Here is a 15,999-nt window from a genome sequence, read left to right on the forward strand (position 1 = left end):
TATTTTTGTTTATAGCGCAAAAAAAATAAAACGCATGGGCGATCAAATACCACCAAAAGAAAGCTCTATTTGTGGGAAAAAAAGGACGTCAATTTTGTTTGGGAACCACGTCGCACAACCGCGCAATTGTCAGTTAAAGCGACGCAGTGCCGAATCGCAAAAAGTGGTCTGGTCTTTGACCAGCAAAATGGTCCGGTCTGCAAGTGGTTAATTACTTCCCTTTTGCTCAGTCTCTATACCTCATTCTTGCAAACTCCCTTTCCTGTCCCCTTCTCCACCCATTATCCCTCCCTTCCCTTTTCCTCGTTCCCTCCCCCCCTTCCTTCCTATATATCATATGGTATTTTATCTAGTATTATGTAATCTCAGAGTATGTTAGTGGCTTTTCTTCACTGCATCCACTAGATGACAGTAAACTGATGCACTTATGTCCCCTAAGCTTTAAGGAACGTGCCTTTTTGCCTACTTAGAACGCATGCTCGGGGAACGTTGTCGCTACTGCCTATGACATCACCGCTCCCGGTGCCTGTGTTGCACCACTGACAGGAGCCAAGCCTCGATCTCAACTCCCACAGACTGTTTAGGAAATCCTGCTGGACAGGACGACTTGCACACATGGAAGATCTGTTAACAGGCTAAAAACACTGGATGGATGCCACACAATGAGGACACTCTAATCTGGAAGCACCTCTGGTTTCTTTTGCAGGTAAAAGGCAGGCAAGGTTCAGAGTAGTCCGGGTCCAATCCATAGTCAAAAGACAGGTAGAGTTCAGAGAATAGTCAATATCTTGTCTGAGGTTAAAAACAAGAAAAATCCAATCAGCAGAGCAAACAAGCTTGAGACTGTAGGGTTGGTGGGCTTAAATCAGGTTTGATCTTGTCCCCAAGACAGGCCACAATCAATCACTTTTCAGGTGGACAGATAAGAATAGCGTCACAGTCAAAACACTGATTCTGGTATACTGGAATGAGACCAGTAGCTATCAAGAATCAGGAGCGCTACATGCTCCTAACAATATCATATCTAAAGGAAGAAGCAAACATGTTCTATATTGCAAATTCAAAATTAAGATGAAGGGATTGAATACAAAGGATACCACGTCCCAAAATTACATGTAGAAACAAACGAAAGAGGGCCAAAACGGGCTGGGGAATACCAACCCCGGGACTTTTACCGGTATCATATCAGTGAAATCAGCGATTAAGTCTCAATTGCTAAAAATAATTTTATTTGTTACAATATACATCAATAATACAAAGAACACTATACAACCATAAAATATGATTATACAAGGTACAGTGTGGGGACACCCACAGAATTACCCCAATTTTTTTACATAAAAACACAGAAGCTGAGCTGCGATTTTCTACATGTTTTGCGAGTTCGAGCTTCTTCAGGAAATAACGCAGCTGCTAATCATAGCTAAAATAATGAAATAAAAACAAAATTATTTCAGAAATTGATATTACATCTAGTCCAAAGTGTTATTATTGCATTAAATCGTGAATTATAATTATTAATATAGTCAATGAATAATACTCGATATATCATATAGATCAGAATAAACACAAGAATATCATGTTAATTATCTCTCCAATGGGCCAGGATTCCCCAGGGTTCGTAGTACATTCACCAATTGTGATTTATGAAATTTAAATAAAGTGTATAATTAATGCACAGATGGCCAATAACGACGACGCGTCACCAAACTGTTGGTCTGCAGAGAAAAGCATTATATTTTATATTTGGCGTTTGTTAGTATTCAAATTAGATAAATAGGGAGATAAAACGATAAGGTATAGCCAATTTGAAACATACATAGAGGAAAAATGGATATACGGTTAAGTATGTAGGTAAATCTAATATTACCTGGGTAGTTGAATCAATATACAGTAGGTGTATGCTAATTCATGATTAGCCAATGAAAAAATTAAGTAATGAATGGGAGTGTTGGCAGAAAATCAAAACAGCTTGAGCCCAAGAATGTTTCAGACGCATCTGAAATAGACCAATAAAGTAAGATAGATCAGCCAAATATACAGTGGCCAAAACAAAAATTCTGTTGAGTGAAAAGTGGCAGAGAACACACGCATCTCTGATACTGTTAAAAGTGTAACAGCAAACTGTAAAAATCGGCATACCTTTCGTTTTGGTTACTTGAAAAGTCCACTAGGATCAGATTCCACCGTTCCTCTCCCGTATATTGTAACAAATAAAATAATTTTTAGCAATTGACACTTAATCGCTGATTTCACTGATTTGATACCGGTAAAAGTCCCGGGATTGGTAATCCCCAGCCAGTTTTGGCCCTCTTTCGTTTGTTTCTATATTGCAGGTTACCAGTCCTTAGATGGCACATTGTTTTTTTTCTTTTTCACCTGGTAATCCTGTGAATAACATCATTTCTTTCATTCAGTGTGTAGTTACGTTCACACCTCCACTGTATCAATAGAAGTAGCCACGATCAACCAGGCTGAATATCAAACATGTTTGCCTAGGTTAGGCCCCTTTCACACTGGGGCGGTCCGGCCATCGGCGTTAAAGCACCGCTATTTTTAGCGGCGATTTACCATCATTTTAGCGGCGGTCTGCGGGTGCTAGCGGGGTGGTTTTAACCCCCACTAGAGGCCGAAAAACCTTCCACAAAGCGGCGCTTTGCCGGCGTTATAGCCGCACTGTCTCATTGATTTCAATGGGTAGGAGCGGTGAATACACCGCTCCTTCACCGCTCAAAAGATGCGGCTAGCAGGACTTTTTTTACCGCCCTGCTAGCGCACCGCTCCAGTGTGAAAGCCCTCAGGCTTTCACACTGGAGTGAAACGGGCCGGTTTTTTTAGGTGCTACATAGGCGCTATTTTTAGCGCTGTAGTGCCTGATAACCACCCCAGTGTGAAAGGGGCCTTAATCTTCATAACATAGGGAGATTAGTACTTTATAGATGGTACAGAAGATTTCCAGTTCATCTCCCAAGAAGAGAAAAGGACACTGCATTACTAGCAAGATCAACAGGTATTTTCTGTACCTGATAAACATTTTCTTAGTTTGAAAAAAAAAATGAATGCAGCCACCACATCATGGTAAATTGTAATATATTACATTTTTGTTTTTTGGATTTCGTTTTCCTTTAACTACTTCAGCCCCAGAGGATTTGGCAGCTCAATGACCGGAGGACTTTTTACAATTTGGCACTGCGCTGCTTTAACTGGTAATTACACAGTCGTGCAATGTTGAACCCAAACAAAATGTATGTCCTTTTTTTCCCACATATAGAGCTTTCTTTTGATGGTATTTGATTTCCTCTGCGATTTTTATTTTTTGCAATATAAATGGAAAAAGACCGAAAAGTTTTGTCATACATTTAGGCCAAAATGTACTCAGCCACGTCTTTGGTAAAACAAATTTCAATAAGCGTATATTTATTGGTTTGCACAAAAGTTATAGCCTCTACAAACTAAGGTACATTTTCTGGAATTTAGGGAGCTTTTAGTTTATGACTCCCCATCTAATTTCTCGAGGTGCTAAATGCCAGGGCAGTACAAACCCCACAAATGACCCCATTTTGTAAAGTAGACATGCCAAGGAAATTGATGAGAGGCATGTTGAGCCCATTGAATATTTAATTTTTTTTGTCACAAGTGATGAAATATTGCCCACACATGCCATTGTTATATGTGGTATTACACCCCGAAATGCATTCTGCTGCTTCTTCTGAGTATGGGGATACCTCGTGTGTGAAACTTTTTGGGAGGCCAAAACTAAGCACTGCCTGCAGACTTTCTAAGGGCGCAATTTTTGATCTCACTCCTCACTACCTATCACAGTTTTGAAGGCCATACAAGATAGCACAACCCCCCCCCCCCCCCCCCCCCCAAATGACCAAATTTTGGTAAGTAGACACCCTAAGCTATATCCTGATAGGAATGTTGAGTCCATGGAATATTTTATATTTTGCCACAAGCTGAGGGAAAATTCAACTTTTTTTTATTTTATTTTTTCACAAAGTTGTCACTAAACGATTTGCACAAACATGTTATGGACATATGTGGAAGGAAAAGAGTGAATGGCAAATATATGCTTGAAAGTGCCACATCCAGTTTTTAAGACAACAAAAATAGTTCCCCTAAATTGACTTATTAGGCAACAAAAAGTGTTATAATAGAAATATACAAAAGTGATATAATAACAATATATTTTATTTTATTAATAATTAAACATGATTAAAATTAAACATTGATTCATCTAAACATAGTTGGTTACTATCACCATAACAAAAGGGTTATATGAAGAGACCTCCTTACATCCAATGCATTTCGGGATACAGTATAGTCCTTCAGGGGTGCAAGGGAAGGAGTGATTCATTATAGGGTTGAATGATGAGATCATTTTCAATATTTAATTGTAGCATTAAAAAGCATAGGCAAGCATGAAATAATTGTGCTGGTGGGGGTGCTATCTCAAGGCAAAAGGGCATCAGAGAGGTCTGAATGTCCTCCAATGGGGTGGACGTTTCCCTACATTCCAAGGCAACAGGATGGCCAGAAGAATATACTGGGGCCAGACATGGAAATCCTGATATTAAAAATATACTGGTGAGGCTGGCAACCATACGAAGTGGGAAACCAACAGCAGCAACTTGGTTGTGAAGACTTTGAGGAGCCAGACGCACATCCTGACATCCAGCAAACAAGTGCTTTGGCATGTGTGTGCTGAGCATATGTGGAATGACGCCCTAAAATACATTCTGCTGCTTCTCCCGAGTACAGGGATACCACATGTATGAGAATTTTTGGGAGAGTAGCCATGTACAGGACCCTGAAAACCAATCACCGCCTTCAGGCTAAGGGCGTAAAATAGTGATTTCACTTCCTCACTATCTATCACAGTTTCGGAGGCCATGAAATGACAAGATAGCACAACCCCCCCCCCCCCCAAATGACCCCATTTTGCAAAGTAGACACCCCAAGCTGTTTCCTGATAGGCATGTTGAGTCCATGGAATATTTTATATTTTGCCACAGTTGAGGGAAAATTAAATTATTATTTTTTTTTTTATACAACATTGTCAATAAATGTGGAATTACACCCCAGAATTCATCTATCCTGTTGCTTCTCCCCATATGTGTGGAACTTTTGGGCAGTCTAACTGCGTACAGGACCCAAAAACCAATCACCAACTTCAGGCTTTCTAAGGGCATACATTTTTAATTTCACCCCTCACTGCCTATCACAATTTTGGAGTCAATGAAATGTCCAGATAGCACAACCCCCCCAAATGACCGCATTTTGGAAAGTAGACACCCCAAGCTATTTGCGGAGAGGCATGTTGAATATTTTGCAGATCTTGCTTTTTGTCAAAAGTTTTGAAAATTGAAAAAAATATATATTTTTTCCTTACTTAATTTTCAAAAAATAAACGAGACATGAAAAATACTCAACATGCCTCTTAGCAAATACCTTAGGGTGTCTACTTTTGAAAATGGGGTCATTGGGGGGGGGGGGGGGGTTGTGCAATCTGGACACTTCAGGGCCTCCATAACTGATAGGTAGTGAGAAGTAAAATCACAATTTTACACCTTTATAAATCCTGTAGGTGGCGATTGCTTTTTGGGGTCCTGTACGCAGCTAGGCTCCCAAAAAGTCCCATACATGTAGTATCCCTGTACACAGGAGAAGTAGCAGAATGTATTTTGGGGTGTAGTTACACATATAACCATGCCATGTTTGAACAATATATAATTTGGTGAAACTTGTGACAAAATATAGAATATTCCATGGACTCAACATGCCTATAAGCAAATAGTTTGGGGTATCTACTTTACAAAAGGGGCCATTTGGGAGGGGGTTGAACTGTCCTGGCATTTTATGCACAATATTTAGAAGCTTAAGTCACACATCACCCACTCTAACCACTTGAAGGCAAAGCCCTTTCTGACACTTTTTGTTTGTTTTTTTTCTGCAAGAAAATTACTTTGAACCCCCAAACATTATTTATTTTTATTTTTTTAAAGCAAAGGCCCTGGACTACATGGATACCAAACGCGACATGCTTTAAAATTGCGTACAAACGTGCAGCGGCGTCAAACTACATACATATTTAAAAGCCTTTACAGTTTACCATTTTAGATTTAGAGAGGAGATCTACTGCTAAAATGGCTGCTCTCGATCTGACCTTTGCGGTGCTACCGCATGTAAATATCCCCTATGAAAGCAAAAGGTAGTGACAGGTACTCTTTTTGAAAAAAATTGGGGTCTATTAGACCCTAGATCTCTCCTCTGCCCTCAAAGCATCTGACCACACCAAGATCGTGTGATAAAATGCTTTGCCAATTTCCCAATGGCGATGTTTATATCCAGCGAAACCTAAGTCATGAAATGCTCATAGCTTCCGGTTTCTTAGGCCCTAGAGAGGATTGGAGCCATTCTGGACTCTGATCAGCTCTATGGTCAGCTGGCAGACCAGCAGCTGCATTCTCGGGTTCCCTGTTGGGACAGGAGAGCCAGAGAAAACCATGGAAGAGGGTGGGGGGGGGTCAAATTCAGGATCACCCCGAGGACATCAGAGTTCATTATCATTGAAATGCATGAATTGCAAGATCTGCTCGTATCGTGTTCTGGTTATGGAGGCAGAGAACCCTGGGAGTATGTTGAATTGGGTCAGTGGACCAATATGATTGCAACTCATTCTTTTTAGTTACGCCCGTGAGGAGGGATAGGCCCAGAAAGGTCTTAAATTCGGAGACCTTAATAGGTCTCCAATCTCTGGCAAGAGTCAGCTAGGGATTAGTGGTGATGAATTGATCAGCATATAAATTGCTTTAGTCCACAATAGATCTATAGAGATCGTCGGTGAAAAACAGCAAATAAAATGTCAAGTGACGTAAAATCAACCGTTTCCACCTGAATTCTGAGTTGACCAGTGAATGGGGGAAGTACAAGTGCTGCAGAAGTGGTGGGTTCCCAATTAAGATTGGCAAATGCAGCAGGAAGGGCACTATGGGCTCGACAGGCCTGTCTGTCTTCCTCTTGGTGGCAGCGGGACACTACTCATGCTTGCCAGCTTGACCTGCACTTATGGGACTCACTACGTCAGCAAGTGTTACTGCAGTTCTGGATGTACGACCAGGATACACTAGGCTGCTAGTGTTTGCCAGTTCACCAGAAGGATGAGCGGCGCTAGTACTGGATCTCTGCTCCATATGAGGGACCTGCGGTTCTTGCACCTCAACAACAGCAGAAGAACGGGGTCATGCTCAGAAACACGTAGGCCTATTCACTACTGTACCTTCGATTTGACATTTTACTTGTGCAGTAGTGAGACTCAGAAAAAAAAGAACCTGTCAGCGACTGATTCAATCGATTATAATTGCTACCAAAAAAACTGTTAGCGTTCGCAGGGATCAGGCCTGACTCTGCGAATGCTGCAGTTATGTGTTTTGTAAGTGACAGTGTTCGATTAATACTGCACTTGGGTGGGCTGAGCTGGGCAGAGAGGCTAAACGCAGGTTCTAGCAGCTATCTGGGCTGATCCCACTAACACAGCGTTTTTGGGAACCCTGAACTGCTGGGGATGCTAGTATAGATCTGATCAGATATCAATCCATTCAGACACTATACTACTAAAGGGAGGTGTATGGTGCGTGCGAGGGTGTTAGCGCTACTGGCACTAATCGGACACTGCCTGAGGTGACGCAGACCCTATCGGACATTAAAGCCTAACTTTGATCACCCTCCAGGTAATCAGGGGGTTAAACCCTATTGGGTAAAATATAGCGGGTGCCCTGATGCTAGGAAAAAAAGAATCTAGCTAAACTGCATCACCCGTGACACTTAGAGTGATCAAGGGTGACAGGAGGTAAGAGGGGTTAAACATTTATTTGGGGGGTTCCTAGACCTATCTGGGCCTAACATTAATTGCCCTAATGCTGATTTTTGTCACTAATGACACCAATACAGCGATCTAAAAAAATATCTGCACTGGGTGACACATTGACAGAGGGTGAAGGGGTTAACTGGGGGGGTGGGAGGGTGAACAGGGTTTAATTGTGTGCCTACATGACCTGGTGTCAGTGTAGTGTTGTGCAACTCACTCAGATGTCTTCTCTCCTCGGTCTGGAACAGAAAAGACTAACATGAGGAGAGATGACATTACTTCCCCCTTTCAGTGTTTACACTTACACAACAGGGAAAGAATCTCATTTGTCAGGATCGATCACCAGGTCCAGGCCAGATATCATTGGCCTGGGGATTGATATGCTCCTTATTGAATCCGATGTTAGCGGCCGGCGGGGGGCACGTGCCCCCCAGCCGCCCATGTGTTCGACATATTATGATGGTGATTCGCCTGCCTGTGCCATTGCAGTTGTACTGCGGCAGATGGCACAGGCCTGTGCAGTTGTACTCATTTAAAAAAAAAATAATGTAGATAAAACCGGAATTTGCAGCTTAAAATCATGGAGATAGAGAAATGATTTCTAAAACAAAAAAAAAAACCTAACAAAAAAACAAATACTGTTTAATGAAGTATTAATGTTATGTGCTTGAACATTCAACCACTTCACAATAAATTTAGGTTTCACTAGTTTTTTTGTTAGCCAAGTGATAATAAAAGCATATATAGAGGTGTACTCCAGTGAGCAAGAAGTGCATGGAAGAGTAATTATTGAAAGCAAACAAAGAAAGTACTAGTCCTATCATACATTCTCTTTAAAGCATTGTCTGGTTATACAAGTGCTTGTTTTGAAGGTCTTATTTCACAAGACAAGAACTTTGTGTTTTCTATGTTTAACTCTAATTTGATGCAAAGTGAATGGTGACTAGGTTAAGATTATTGTTCTTTGTGCTGGCTCATTGAGTTTAAAAAAAAAAAAAAAAATACTTCAGCTGGTACTTTGGTAATATACAAGCAAAAATAAACTATAATGGGCTTCCTCCATGGATGGCTATTAAACAACTACATTCTATGGGGAGTCCCCCCACCAGGAGTTTATAATAAGATACCCTCATAGGTGCAGATCAGTATGTGGTGTAGAAAAAATGTGAGGCTGATAAGCTGCATTTGCTGCTAACTTGCATTTTATCAATACATTTTTTCACCTTCTCTTCCCATGAGAAATGTATTTGACTTTTACACATAACTTTTGAGAGCAGTGTGTTGTATTGTCACAAAAAAAAAAAAAAAAAAACTGTGGAAATCTAATATAATTAAAATCTGCACAGATCATATGGTTTTGATTAAGATCAACATTTATGAGAAAGAATCATTTTTAAGAATGTTGGAATGTTTTAAGGTTACAAGGAGGAATATATTAAGATCACTGACAGGCAAAGTGAATAACATTGATTATATTGTTACATGGCATCTGGAAGTCAGTGGCATATAGTAGGCACTGTAGAATAGAGCCAGAGGGTGACCGTAGCATTTGCAAGGGAACAGGATACAGGGGACAGATGGTAAGTAGGATGTTGGCAAGAAGTTTAGCAACTTCATCTATAGTGGTTGAATTAAGTTAGCAATGATTGTACCTGTGGGCATGGAGTGTTAGGTGGAGAAGGTATCTGTGCAGAATAGATCTCCTCATGAATTGTCAATCTTATGTTTGAAGCACTCACCTGGGCAGTGAGTGAGTTAGTGGGTGGAGGACAAAGTAGAGAGTTGAAAGTAGAGAAGATGTAACGGGGAGATAAGTTAATGAGAGTGATAAAGTAGGTCTTCCTGGCAGTGAGGAGGCAGGAATTGTATGTTTAGAGGGCAGATTTATATTTGTTGAAATCTTTCTGAGACTTGCTCTTACACCACAGATGCTCAAGAGCATGGCTATGTTTTTTCAGACTTCTGGTGTCATCTTTTTGCTAATGTTCTAGGGGTTGGAAACTGATTCTGTGTGTAGTGAGGGGGCCAGTGTGTTCAGGGAGGATGACAGCGTAGCATTGTAGACAGACTGTGCTAGGTTAGGGCAGGACAGGGGTGAGATTTTGACATAGAGATGGTCCGAAGCAGTGATGGGCAAAGCATGCACCTGTTCGGTTTGCAGCAGAACACCCAAACAGGGGAAACGGCAAACCCCATTGAAGTCTATGGGAGCCGAAAAGCAAAAACTAAAAGTGCTGAATCTGGCTTATATGCAAGTAATTGGCCATGAAAGGGTTATGGGGTCTGGGTACTGTCATGGGGACATGTATCAAGATTTTTTTTTTTTTTGAAACAATCATTTATTCAGGAGCGGTTATTTTAATGATGCTTAAAGTGCATCAATGAAAATTAAAGATTCCTTTAAATACCATGACTAGGAGTCTCCTTAACATGCTGCAGTTAAAAAAGGAGGGGTGGGTGCTTTGGGGAAGGAAGGGCTCTGTGCCACTTCCTGTCCCAAAGCACCTTGCCCATGTTGATGGGGACAAGGACCTCTGTCCGACAACCCTGAGCTGTGGTTTTTGGGGTCTGCGGGTGAGAGGCTGTTAGGAACTTCCCTTGTGATCAGTAAAAACTCCAGGTGTTCTGAGAAGCAGGCAATTTATTTCTGATGTGGCCCACAACAGAGAGACATGCTTACAGGACAAAAGCTGAAGAAAGATGTCTCCCAAAAGAAAATGTCCCGCCTCCTAATACCCCACAAGAATAACACCTCTATGCTTCTATTGGCTGAGGAAACATAAATAACGTTGTCATGGTACGAACTAGTACCTTTATTCTTTTTAGCTATGTTTCCTGTACATTCTTAGGCTATCATATTTAGTTAAATCTAATGATTCTACAACTTACTATGGAGTTAATTAAGACAAAACAATACAATGAGTTAATACAATAATGTGCTCAGAAGTAAGCTTTTTAACAAATCAGTCTCAGGACTATTGTTTTTCTAATAGTCACACAATGAACATTTAAAACTTTTCTAACAGAGGCTTTTTGGAATCTGGAAGCCCCCTTTAACAAGGGGGTCCCAGATCCTGCCCCCCCCCCCCCATGTGAATGGGTATGTGGCCATACCGATTCACCAAAAGTGTCAAAAAGTAAGAAAAACAGGAACCCGTTTTTGACAAATCCTTTATTAAAAAATAAATTTTAAAAAGTGTCACCGCCCCCTTCTTACATCATGTTTCGTCAGAAAGGGGCGGTACTATTGAGTTGAACTGGGTTGTCTGTTCTGTACATAGTTCATATTTAATATTATGGCTAAATTGGCCTCTGTTCCAGCATTGGCTGTGTTGCATGTAGTTCTACACTGTTGTGTGTAGGTGTCGTTGTTACCACAAGCAAGTAATGGAAGGGCAACAGGTTAAGGTGTATTAAGTGTCCTTCTTCCCCCAGAAATAGCCCAGTGGGAGTGGCTCATCGCTGTGCATTCTGGGAAAGGATACTTAAGGGGCAGGGGCCATTTTTTCACGCTCTCACCTCATAGCCCACCTGGCTTAAGGTATGTGACAACTCCTCTTCTGCCTCGGGATCTTGTTGGCTCGAGGCTAAATTATTGCAAGTAGTCTCAGAAGCTGTCTGGGGCCTACTGGTTAAGAGGTCGTCCTGCGCTGTCTGTCCTCCGGGAAGAAGCCGAACAATTGAAAGATCCGGGGAAGAACTCATCTTGAAGAGGACGAGCAAAAGGCTGGTATCTCAAGAGAAGCCTGGTGACTCAATTGGGGGATGCATCCAAACCAATCTACCTCACAGTACTGCTGGATGGCTAAAGGAACTTTGGTACTGTGTTTCTGTGTTCACTACCATTACTGAATCCTGTGGCAGAGGATTGTTCAACAATTATTGTTTGCATCAAGTCTGTGGCAGAGACTTTTGTCCGTGCATTATTCCGGCTGCTAGGCCAGTGAGAGAGGTCTATATGGGGTGAGCAAGATCTATTGACTGAAGGTGTACTTGTCTACAGGATCTCAAGTTCCTCAGTGATCTGCACAAAGTATCTGAACTTTCCTCAACTGTGGGTAGGGGTGACGGCAAAGACCCAAAATAATATCAGCAGCTCCTTTGGGGGTCAATGCTACAATCATACATGTAAAATGGTGGACACTAAGTAGACAGCCTTTTTATAAAAAAATAAAAGATATAAATATTGCCAAAACTTTATTTTAGCAATATTAGATTAAAACTTCTGGTTACCAGCTGTTGACAAGTCTTATACTAAAACAAATAATCACCTGCAAAGAACAATTCACTTCATCTTTGTTGCTTAACGCAAAACATTGATCCATGCTTCTCTAAAGGACAGCGAGGAAGAAAAATAAAATAATGAATGTCTGTACCATCAATCAATTGCATAAACTGTTTTAATCCTCAGGATATGAAATGAGGAAAGAAAGAAGGGAAGAAAAAGCTCACAACATAATGTAAGTCATGTAAAGGCTATCCTACCAGGGCAGCAGACCAGAGAGCACACCTTAGAGAGTCAAAAGCGGTTTATTAAATCTAAAAGAGCAGAAATATATGGCTGCACAATAATCTGTATCCTGAGCTATTAAAAGATTTGGCTAATTGCTCTGTTCTCTTTATTCTTTGTTTAAACCACACAATCTAAATTGATTAGAAGGAACATAGGACTGTGGGGAAAGGAAGGGAAGACTTAAGTTACAAAACACAACTTTATACTTAGTCTTAATTGTATGCATTAAGCCACTGGTATTGAACATGTTATGATCATACCAAGAAATCTGTTAGTATTCTGTCAGCTCAGAATTGATTTATTTTCCTCGCCTCCGGGAATACAATACTATTCAGATAATTATGGCCATCAGTGTATTTGTACATTCTCTTATGACAGCACACTGGCAAGAGAACTTTTGCTTTTCCGCATTCTTTGCTCAGGGGGTTTATTGCTGTATTGACAAATAAATTATCTTTGTGAAGTAAGAAGTAGTCATAGGAGGTTTAGTAGTTCTGCTTAGGAGGCAAGTTTCCACTTTTATTTGTCAACTATTAATTGAATTGTACTGTAGACCCATCAATAGAACCTGTTCAGATGTATGCTACAAGTCTTCTACTTTGGCCATCAGAAGACAAATAGGTAGTTTGTAAACACAAATGCTTTCAACTTAAAAAAAAAAAAAAAAAGTAAAATGAAAAACAGTTGCATGCAAATGTCATTAGAGCAAAGAAACATGTTTGTTTCAATACCTCTTCTCCAGCAGAACACACATACCTTTTGTCCACAATGAATTGTCAAAAAATAGTGATATTTAAAGCACTGATATTTACCAAGGAAAAATGTGTTTAAACTGCTGGCAATTATATTTTCCTTCCGATTTCTATTTAAAAAATCACAGCACACAGATTATTCGATTTTTGTGGGACCCTTTGAAGGGTCTGTGTACATTTATTCTTCTAAATGTCACTTTTGCAGTAGAATATCCTACAGTAAGAAGAAAGAAAAAACAAAACAAACAAAAAAAACAACACTGTCTGGTATGGATTTTAGGGGTACTTCACATAAGGAGAACAAAAATGTGTGTGGTCTCCCAGGAGCCTACAGTCTGCTATGGATTTTAAAGGGGGATCCTCATGCCAAAAACAAACAATTGTGGAGGTTTCCCCAAAAAAAAGAATGTGGGTGAGTGTGCACCCCCATACTGACCTATGCCAGACCACAAGCTCTCAACATGGGGAGGAGGTGCTTTTCCAATGGGAACTATAATCTGGAAGCCCCACTTAAAGAGGAAGTAAACCCTGATGAGTTTACTTCCTCTTTCATTACCTGCAAAGGCAAAGCATAATGGACTACTATGCATCGCATAGTAGCCCATTATGTGTCACTTACCTGACACAGGAGCCAGCGAAGTTGTCGCTGTCCCCTGTAGTCCGCCGCATCCATCTTGTTGATGGGGTCTCGCAGCTCCGCCACTGTCATTCGGCGATGCCGCAATGACGTCACTCCCGCGCATGCACACAAGAGCCGACACGCACGGCAGCTCCGTCACTGAGAATGACGCGCTCAGTGCGCATGCACGCCACTGTCTACGGCGCATGCGCCGTAGACAGCGGTGCCCGTTTTCGAGCAAATATCTCCTAAACCATATAGGTTTAGGAGATATTTCTTGGACCTACAGGTAAGCCTTAATCTAGGCTTACCTGTAGGTCAAAGTGGTTTGTAAGGGTTTACAACCACTTTAAAAATAGGAAGTCCTTCACATGAATGAATAATTCAGTTACAAAAACAAAGTGTAACCTAGAATTAAAACACCCAAATGTTTGAAGAGTCCCTTGAAAAAACAAACTTCCAAAAGTTTCTCGTAAATCCATCAACCACATTGTCCACCACCTTGCTAAAATTAAAAACACAATAGACCCAGAGCACACAACTGATCCTGATGATACAGTCAAATAACAGCACCCTGAGCTGCCATTAGCTATATAAAGGGAAACGCTGGGGATAGTAGTGACGTCAACCATTAAATACAGCCGTGGCCTTGGCCATACTGTATATGGTAAATGCCATTGCTCAAATATGACCAGGGACAATATTTGGGCAACACTATTACTTTTATCCAGGTCCCTTTGCTTATGTGGCCATGGATTTCTGTAATTAAAGTGACAAATGCAGTTGCTTGGAAAGCAGCAGGTGTGAGCATCTGATGCTTTTGTAGGAACCATTAACAGTGGGAAGCAGTCATATAATGTATAGTAGTATAAATACCCCTTATATATAAGATGCTTGGCTGCCTCTAAACAGGAGGCATTCACCTGACCAGCCAAAGTTTGGTTTGTACCTAGGTTCAGACTTAACTGTCCCCTGCTTACTGCGACTGACTAGTAATGGTGGTTAAACAAGTGTGATTCGTGTCATTCCGAATTGAAATCTGAATTTCCGAATTACAATAGTACCGAATTTAAACAAATCCCAAATAATGAAAAAAAAAAAATTCAGACTAAATTCTAATGTAAATAGTTTAATATGTTTTCGAAAATTTTACGAATGCTTTTCGAATAGTTTTCAAATTCAAAACGTTTTTGATATTCGAATAGTTTTTATATTCAAAAATGTTTTGAATTAAAAGTTTTTGAATTTGAATAATTTTCCAATTTCAAAAGAGAATAAAACAGAATAGAAAATAAAGGCATTGAAAAGAAAAAAAATATTATAGAAAATAATATAACAGAGAATAAAGTTATAGAATATAATACAACAGAACAAAAAAAAAGAAAATAAAAGCACAGAATAGACTAGAATATATTAAAAAAAATATAACAGAATATAAAATAATAGCATATAAAGAATATAAGCATTTCCCAAAAATAAAATAGAATCAACTTGGATAGAATAGAAAAGAATAGATTGGAATAGAAATTAACAGCCTTCTCCCTTGGACCTGGACAGCACCCTGCAGTAATGCCTTAGCACTGTGGTGTCCAGGATTCAACTTTGCAGGGTCCAGTGTCCAGAGGCTGCATTACAGGAAAAACATTGTAGATTCTCGAGTCTTTTTTGTGAGGCTCAAGTATCATTTATCTAAGCCTGTGTAAAGCCTGTGTCAAATGGATCCGATTGGTCAATCCCTTGATTCACCGTTTGTGGGCTCTCTACTTACGACACAAGATGGCAACTGGGGAACAGGAACTGAGATAGAGAAGCATAATGTCTTAAAGGAATGAGGGAAGTAGATTTACATATATCCAAAATTGTCTCAAAATCAAAATCCTAATGTGTTGCAAAGGCCCTGTGTGACCATTCCACATAACTCAAGAGGGGCCATACCTAAGCCACCCATCCGCCTGGGAAGGTAAGTTACAGAACTCTTAACAAGATTTAGTTTGTTCTCCCATAACAGTTGGAAGAAACATCTGTAGATTCTCGCATAGAGAGACACTGGCAAAACACAGACAAAGTTGACATAAAGAAATACTGGGATCAGGTAAGCTTTAATTAGGTCAATCCTTTCCCTGCAAGAGAGTTTCCAGTCCTTCCAGGTGACAACCTTGGCATCGGCATCTTGTAGCCTGCTTTCCCAATTTGCGAGGCCATAATCGCCAGGACCAAATTTGATGCCTAAAACTTGAATTTCCCC

Source organism: Lithobates pipiens, unplaced genomic scaffold, assembly GCF_037356315.1.
Source record: "Lithobates pipiens isolate NorthernLeopardFrog02 unplaced genomic scaffold, aLitPip1_a1.2 Scaffold_25, whole genome shotgun sequence".
Taxonomy (NCBI): domain Eukaryota; kingdom Metazoa; phylum Chordata; class Amphibia; order Anura; family Ranidae; genus Lithobates; species Lithobates pipiens.